Genomic DNA, 9,162 nt, shown 5'->3' with positions numbered 1-9,162 from the left:
CTCTCTCTCTCCTCTTTCTCTCCCTCCCTCCCTCTCCCTCTCTCTCTTTCTCCTCTCTCTTCTCTCTTCTCTCTCCTCTGTCTCTCATTCTCTCTCTCTCTCTCTCTCTCTCTCTCTCTCTCTCTCTCTCTCTCTCTCTCTCTCTCTCTCTCCCTCCCTCCCTCCCTCTTGCCAAAATTCCATTCTCATCTTTAGTTTCTCCTCTTGGTCCTTTTACAAAATTAGTGCTAAATTGATTAATTTATTATAATGTATCCATGAGACCAAATGCATTTCTTCTCCTAGAACTTTTGACCATTTGCGACAAGAAACTGGGAGACCATAATGCTTTGCTCCAAGTGCCTCACTGTCCTAATGGTGGAGATTCAGGTATGATGGAGGCTGTAGGAGAGATGTTGGGTGGGGCTGACCTTCCTAAGACTCCTCCAGAAGAATTCCCCCATCAGACCATATCTCTGCCTTGCAAACAAGAGGTATCCAGAAGGCATGACTGAGTCCCTACTCCTTTGCCCTCCTCCTCCACACACAGGAGGGCTTCCTGGCTCTCTAGGGCAGGGTCTATGTTGCCCCATTGATTAGGGTTTCCCTAGGGGCAGGGTCTGGGTGTGTCCCATCAAAACAGGAGCTTCCTCTACATAACAGCTCTGTCTGTGTGCGTCCCTCATTTTGTCTAATACCCATTGGCAGCTCCCCATAGGCTTGGTAATGGGTTATTCTGTTGAAATGTCTTCCGTCCCAGCTGCCCATAGACCCTTTTTCCCAAGTCCCCCAGAGGCCAAGTCCCTGGGCTGAGTTTCCCCAGAGGTTTTGGCCATGGTTTGGAGTATGAACCTGGTTCCCCTTGAACAAAAGCTCCATTGACCCCTGGTTTCTCCCTCTCCTCCCCATGAGGGTACAAGACTGTCACTTGCTCCAGGTGTCAGGGATGGACTGCTAGAAGAATGTCCAGTGCCAGGGAGCTAGAAGGAGAGGAAGGAGGTGAGCTAGCTTGAGAATCTGGAGCCTCTGGCAGGAAATAACAAAGCAAGATTCATCCTGGAAAAATTCAGCTAATGCTGCACATCTGGGGAGGGTTAATCAGAAACACAGGCCCGCAATGGCAGCCCCGAACTGGGGCTTAGTGACTGTTCAGAGGACAGACAAGAAGGTGATAATTGGCAGGAAGGTCAAGATTCTTCCTCTGTCCCACTCAAATTGCCAGTTTCAGGATCTGAAATCACCATGTGCTGAACCTTGGTAGGGGAAGGTACCATCCTCAGGGAGCCCCCTAGCCAGTGGGGGAGACGGCACCCGCGCGCACACACACAAGCACACACACACACACACACACACGCAGACATACACACACATATTGAAGGATTGCTACAAAGCAACATCTTACCATATTAAGAGCCTGGATGCAGAATCACATGGCCCTGACTCTGCTACCTGGGTGACCTGGGACAAATAATTTCATTTCTATGTGCCTCAGATTGTAAAACGAAGGGGTTGGATTAAATCGTCTCTAAGATCCTATCCAGCTACAAACCTATGATCCCGTAATACTTTCATGTAAGTCAGCTTCTTAATGATGGGACCATAAATTCACAGAGTCACCATTTGGGGCAGGGTTGGTCAGGGTAGGCTTTCTGGTGGAGGTGAATTTTTGACATATGACGTATAGTTCCTCATTTGGTTGAGGGTTTAGATTGGTGGGCAAAGATTTGCCTTTTTTAAAATTCTACAAGGGAATCATTATGGAGGAATTGTGGTGCAGTTCAAAGAACACTGAGGGCAGTTAGGGGGCGCCGTAGTGCACAGAGCACCAGGCCTAGAATCAGGAAGACTCATCGTCATGAGTTCAAATCTGGCCCCTGACACTCACTAGCTGTGTGACCCTGGGCAAGTCACTGAACCCTGTTTGCCTCAGTTTCTTCACCTGTAAAATGAGCTGGAGAAGGAAACGGCAAACCAATCCAGTATCTCTGCCTAGAAAACCCCAATGGTGTCACGGAGGGTCCAGACACAACTGAACAACTATAACTTGAAAAGCACTGTCTATGAAGTCAAAGGAATCTGAGCTCAAATCCAGTCTCTGGTGCTACCTGTGTGATGTTAAGCAAGTCACTTAAACTCTCTCCCTCCCCTGGACCTTGGTTTCTTCATTTGGAAACTGGGTTGGAATAGAGGACTTCTGAGGTTCCTTCCACCCCTACTCTATGAATGCATGATTTTATGAGTCTAAATCAGTCATGGGAAAGACAGGCAGAAAATCACAGAGCAGTAGTTTTCTAGTCCAGCCTATATGCTCAGGAATCCCCACTGTTAAATACCTGAGAAATGGAACCCCTCTGTGGCTCTTCCAGGACGCTTTCCCTAATCACGGCAGTCTAGGGTGATTTTCTCCTCGCTCTCTGCTTGTCATCAATGCCATCCTGCTGTGTCTCTCCTCTTGTGTTCTTGTTTTGATGTCTTGTTTAATTCTCCTATTGGTATTCAGGTCACAGGAAACCTCCTCAAAGATACCTATGACCAAAAAAAAAGGAATAGAGCAGATCATGCCATGGTGACGACAGCTGGAGAGCCCCAGTGCTCGTGCAATAGTGAAGGAACCAGAGGAAATCTTCAAACTTAACGGATAAGTAACAGAGGTGGTGGGGAGCAGGGCACAGGGAAGGAAGCCCATTTCTGTGACAAAGTGGACTGCAAGCCAGTCTCAGAGTCAGGAAGATCCGGGTTCAGTTCCTACTTCTCCTGACACACACTGGCTGTGTAATAAAGGGCAGGTCACTCAATCTCTCCACACCCCAGGTGACTCTCTAAGACTATTGAAGTTTTTTTTTTTTAATTTTTCCCCAATTACATTTAAAGACAATTTTTAGCATTTTTTTTAATTTTTGAGTTCCAAATTTTCTTCCTCTCTCCCTCACCTCCCCTACCCTGAGGCAGTAAGTAATTTGATATAGGTTATAAATGCCTAATCATGCAATACATGTTGCCTTATTAAGGACTATTGAGTTTTGATGCAACCATCATTTGCAGAGCAAGGCTGCCCTGATAGAATATATTCCTCACAACAATGAAATCACAGGTTGGATCCAAAAAAAAATGTTTTAATAAGCAAGGATCTCTGATAATGAAATATTGATCTAATATAACAACAGCAACAACAGCTAGTATTTATGTAGCTCTTTTGTTTTTTTAGGCATTTGGGGTTAAGTGACTTGCCCAGGGTCACACAGCTGTATGTAGCTCTTTAAAGTTTGCGAAGCACTGTACATATATGATCTCATTTGCTCTTTACAACCGTAAGGGGTAGGTGCTATTTATTATCCCCATTTTACAATTGAGAGAGAGTGACTTGGCCAGGGTCACACAACTAGGAGGTGTCTGAGGCAAGATTCAAACTCAGATTTTCCTGATTCCAAGTCCAGCACTGTATGCACTGTGCCACCTGTCTCCAATGCCCTTTTTGTACAGATGAGGAAACTGAGGCTCCAATAGGGGTTGTGGCTTGCTCAAAGTCACATAGCTGCTTTGAGGCAGGACCCAAACCCAGGCGAACTAGTTCCACAGACAACTAGGCTTCCTACTGCACAAATGGTTTCCAAATTTTGTTTAGTAGTACATCCCATTTTAACAAAAATATTGTTATTCCTCCTTCCTCCCTACTTTTTTGTGGTTGTTATTGGTCAAACTAAAATCATATTTAATTTCTTGTTTTCTACTGTGAGGATCTAATTATCCAATCTATTAATTTGAATACAAATGTTCTCTTTATTGTGAATACAAACATCAGCAAACATGAATATTTCAACATAACAAAGATCAGAAAATGGGATTATAAATGCACTTGTGAATTTCTGTGACATATAGTTGGGTTTTTTTAAGGGCATATTTGGTTTTGCATGGTAGTAACAAAACTGCCCTATTTGTCTGTGTCTCCTGAACTTCCTTCTTCCCTCTCTGTATTATTTATCATCTCCTCACTTTTCATAAATCAATGCAAAAATAGAAATCTTTTATTAAAGCAAAATTAATCATTTGTTACCATTTTACTACAAAACAAAAACACATCTGACAGACAATAAAAATAATGTAGCAATACTTTTTTAAAATAAAATCATTTATCATTCTCCAATTTCTAATGTATTCAGATAATAACTACCATAGTAATATCATGTGATGGGTGGGTTTGTTTGGACGGGACAAAATTTCTTATGTTCATATTATATTCTACAGTGAAATATTGTTGGAGAGGTTGGTCTCCAGTAGAAGAATGACAGTAGTTTTCATCTTACCAGGGAGACAGCTATCAGACTAGAGGTTATAACATAGCTGTCTCAGTCTAAATTGTTTTCACATATTTATGGAACTGCTGCTTTTTCTACAACTTCCAGGGTGTTACTAAAGCTGTCAGACATGTTAGAAGATTCACTGGATATTTCACAATTATTCCAGGTGTTCTTGGGATCCATGGAATCCACACAGCTTTTCTCAGAAATGCCACATCCCTAGTCAATGTTGAAGGAGTTGGGGAAAGAAGGCACACTGATGCATTGTTGGGGGAGTTGTAAATTAGTCTTACCATTCTGGCAGGCAATTTGAGATTGTGCTAAGAAAGTGACTAAAATGTCCATATTTTTTGGCCTTTCAAAGATCCTGCTGCTAGTCACATACTCCAAGGAGCTTAATGATAAAAAGAAAGACTCCCATATGTACCCCCAAATAAACCAAAGCAGAACTTTTTGTACTAAGAAAGAACTGTAGGCAAATCAGATACTCATTAAGTGGAAAATTACTAAACAAATTATGGTATATGAATGTAATAGACTGTCATTGTGGGGTATGACATAATAAATATAAAGAATTCAGAGAAAGATGGGAAGACACTCATGGAGGGAAAATTAAAACAACATGCACAGGGATTTTTAACAATGTGACAAGAAAGAAGAACAACCCATTCCTGTTTCCACAATATTTTGTCCACCCTTATGGGGTTCAATGAGAGGAATCCTTTCATTAGAGGCTTCTAAATTCAGAAAAGGCTATTATTATAACTCTTCCTAGTCAAAGGCCGGGTCATCTAGGTGAGGATCTCACTCTAACTTACGGTGACCATACAGAACATTTCTAAAACCTTCTGTCTCTACAGGCTAGGCCATAATCAGGAAATGTCCATTGGTCTAATAATCACCAAATAGCTCTGGAGTTCAGAGTTTGTTTTTTTGTTTTTGTTTTTGTTTTTGTTTTTTAATATTCCTTTTGGTTTATACAAATGAGTGGCTAGGGAAAAGATACAGAGTCAATCTATGCCCTGGAGGTAAGTGCATTGAGTCTGTTGGCTTCTTCACATGGAAATGAGCTTTTCAAAGGAAGCTTTGTATCCCTTATAAGAGCAGAAATATCCACTCCTGAAAGAGGCTCAGGCTGTACTAGGTATAAATGGAGGCTGAGCAAGATGCCCTTAATTTTGATTATCTTTGTTAACTGACCCTTATATCTGTAAAGCGGCTGAAGTTAGAAAGGGGTACACATTCAAGTCATTCAAGCCTCACAGAAACCCTCTTAAGTAGGTATTACAGATATTATTGTCCTGATTTGACAGATGAAGAAATTTAGGCACATTGAGAGATTAAGTAGCTTGCTGAAGGTCTGAGGGAGGTTTTGAACACAGCTCTTCCGAATTCTGAGACTAGTAGTCTCTCTTTTCTAAACACTGCTTCTCAATGACTCTGCCTTGTCCATGGCCCTCTTAAAATGTGGCTCTTAGAAATGAGCATTATATTCCACATGAAATCTGACCATCAGAAAATACAGTGGTACTATTACTTTCCTAGACATGGACAGTTTACTTGTATCAGTGTGGTCTCAGGTGGAATTAGTCTCTTTGACAGTTGTATTATATTTATAGCCCAGTCGACCAGTCAATAACCATGCCCACAATGTGCCAGGGATTGTCCTAAACCCTGAGGACACAAAGAAATGTAAAGGACAGTCTCTGATCTCAAGAGCTCACACAATCTAAGGGTCACACAACTATGTCCAAAAACGTTCTAGACAGGAGAAATGGGAGCTGATTAAGAGAGGGAAGGCACCAGAAGTGAGGGGTTGGGAAAGGCTTCCTGAGGAAGGTGGAATTTTAGTCGGGACTGGACGGAATCCAGGGAGGCCAGAAGGCAGAGATGAGGAGGGAGAGTGCTCCAGTCATGGGGAACAGCCAGGGAAAAGGTACAGAGTCTGGAGATGGAGGAAGAGAGTCTTGTTGGAGGAAGATCAAGGAGGCCATGGTCACTGGACCACAAAGCATGAAGGGGTAAGGTTTAATAAGATCCCAAAGGTGTGGGGTAAATGCTTTGAGTGACAGAGGATTTCATATTTGTCCTAGAGGTGATCGGGAGCCATCACACTTTACTGAGTAGGAGGCATAATAGGTTCAGACCTACATTTTAGGAAAATCACTTTGTCAGAGTGGAAGATAGACTGCAATGGGGAAAGACTTGAGGCCAGAAAACCAACAACCAGCTCGTTGCAGTAGCCCAGACGTGATGTGATAAGGGCCGGCACCAAGATGGTAGCAAGTGTTGGAGGAGAAAAGGGGGTGTACCTAAGAAACCCAGCAAAGGAGAAACTGGCCACAGATGGGTTAGAGGGTGTGAGAGAGAATGCCCAGTGCATCTTTCTCCTATGACATTGTGACAACCTCGCCACAGTGGCAGATTCATATGTCTGCCATGATGATATCTGATATGCATCTCCCATTACTTTTATCTATTCTACTCCTTTTAGATAAGATGTATCCATCCAGAATCAGGTCTCACCAAGTGGTATGGATAACCTAGGAAATAAAATTTGCCTTCTTGTGTTAAGACCCCGCTGATTATTTATTCCTTCTGTTACAATGCTGAATTTAGAATCAGAAAACCTGGGTTCAGATCCCACCTCTATCATTTGCTACCTTGTGTGACCTTGGACAAGCCACTTAGTGGCTATGGCAACAAGGTGGCCCACAAAGAATTGATCCATGGGACAGGAAGTTGGAGCCATGTAGTGATCAATATGGAGGAGCAAAAGCTTGTTAAGGCTCCATCCAGGGCAGTACTATAAGTCATTTGTACTACTCCCCCCCAAGAAGATGCAGAAACCCATAGTAGGCTGCTTGATTCTCTAGGGAATCTCAAATCTCTTCCCCTTGCCGGTTTCCTACCTGTGGTGATACTATAAATGGCAAGGACTTGGAGGATGAAGAAGCCCCATCCCCAAAGAAGAGTTGTTTTCCTGCTTACCTATGACTTTAGGTGCTAATCCTTTCTCTATCCTTTCTATTTTAGTCCAGACCTGTGATTTAATTCATAGAAAGATCTTCTGATTAAGAAATTCCCTCTTCCAATGCAGATCAGCAATTGCTCAGAAATGTAGGGTCTTAGAGACTTTCCTAGGGGCACCAAAGGAGTAGACTCCAGGAAAGGTTGTATAGTCAGTCACAAGCCTTTACTAAGTACCTATATTACATGCCAAGCACTGTGTTAAGCTTTAGGAAGACAAAGAAAGGAAAAATGTGGTCCCTGCCCTCAAGGAGCTTGCATTTTAGTAAAGAAGACAACATGTATATAATCAGGTACATGGAAAATACAGAGTATAAATTGAGGTAATCTCAGAGGAAAGACATTAGCATTAAGGGGGATGCGGGAAGACTCATTGCAGAAGGTAAGAATTTAGCTGACACTTAAAAGATAGCCAGGGGAGTCAGGGGAGAGAGATGAGGAGGTGGAGCATACAGGCGTAGGGGAGAGCCAATGAAAATGCCCCATCAGGAGGTGGAATGTTGTTTATAAGAGACAGCAAGGAGCCCAGTATCACTGAATTGTAGAATCAGTGATGGAGACTAAGGTGTAAGAAGACTGGAAAAGGAAGAAGGGGCCAGGTTGTGAAGGGTTTTAAAAACCAAATAGAATTTGACATTGGATTCACTAAAGTTTATTAAGGGCAGCTAGGTGTTGCAGTGGATAGAGCACTGGACCTAGAGTCAGGAAGACTCATTTTCCTGAGTTCAAATCTGGTCTCAAATACTTACTAGCTGTGTGACACTGAGCAAGTCACTTCACCCTGTTTGCCTCAGTTTCCTCATCTATAAAATGAGCTGCAGAAGGAAATTGCAAACCACTCCAGTATGTTTGCCAAGAAAACCCCAAATGGGGTCACAAAGAGTTAGATACAACTGAAAAACAATTAAACAACAACAGTTTATTAAGCAAGGGGATGGCATGGTCAGACCTGACCTTTAGGAAGATCACTTTGACAGCTGGGGGGAACTGGAGTGGGAAGGAACTTGAGGCAGAGGTTATTGTGATAGTCCATGTACGAGACGGCGAGGTCTTGAAGTAGGTTGGGGACCATGTGAGGGGAGAGAAGTTGCTGTATGCTAGAGATTTTATGAAGATAGAAATGTGACCTGGCAACAGATTGGATATGTGGAGAGTGAGTGAGTGAGGAGGAGAGGGTGACCCCTAGCATGTGAGCCTGGATGACTGGAAGGTTGATGGTGCTCTTGGCAACAATGAGAAGTTCAGAAGGGAAGTAGGGAGGAGGTTTTGGAGGAAAGATAATGAGTTCATCCTTGGACATGTTGAGCTTGAGAGTTTTGGGACGTACGGTTCAATATGTGTAACAAGCAGTTGGAGATGCAAGATTGGAGGTCAAGAGGGAGGTTAGGGCTGGATAAATAGCTCTGAGAATCATCTGTATAGAGATAATAATTGAATTCGTGGGAGCCAATGTGGTTATCAAGTGAAATAATATAGAGGGAGAAGAGAAGAGGGCTCAGAACAGAACATTCTGAGAGATAGGAGAGGGAGGAATCTGTGTGTGGTCCAGCAGAATGGCTGGACCAAAGAGGATGGGGAGGGGACCAGTGTCTAACAAGATGGGAAAGTGAAGAAACTCAGTAAGGAATTCCCAGGGAAACAAATTGATTGTTGATAAGATAAAAAGGGGATGATCAGTGAAGATATAGAGCCACAACTCAAGGTGGGTAATGAATAATAGTGAGAAAGCTGAAATAAATCACCCTTATTTCTTCCTTCTATTTTCTCTGCCAAAGAGAGTGATTCTCGGACTTGAAAAGCCCCAATAAAATTGCTCAATAACAAATTGAAAGCCAGTAAATACAAGGAGATAGTCGGA

Source organism: Vombatus ursinus, unplaced genomic scaffold (genome assembly GCF_900497805.2).
Source record: "Vombatus ursinus unplaced genomic scaffold, bare-nosed wombat genome assembly UNPS02014837.1, whole genome shotgun sequence".
Taxonomy (NCBI): domain Eukaryota; kingdom Metazoa; phylum Chordata; class Mammalia; order Diprotodontia; family Vombatidae; genus Vombatus; species Vombatus ursinus.
The sequence above is the reverse complement of the archived record's forward strand: the minus strand, read 5'-3'. Positions refer to the sequence as shown.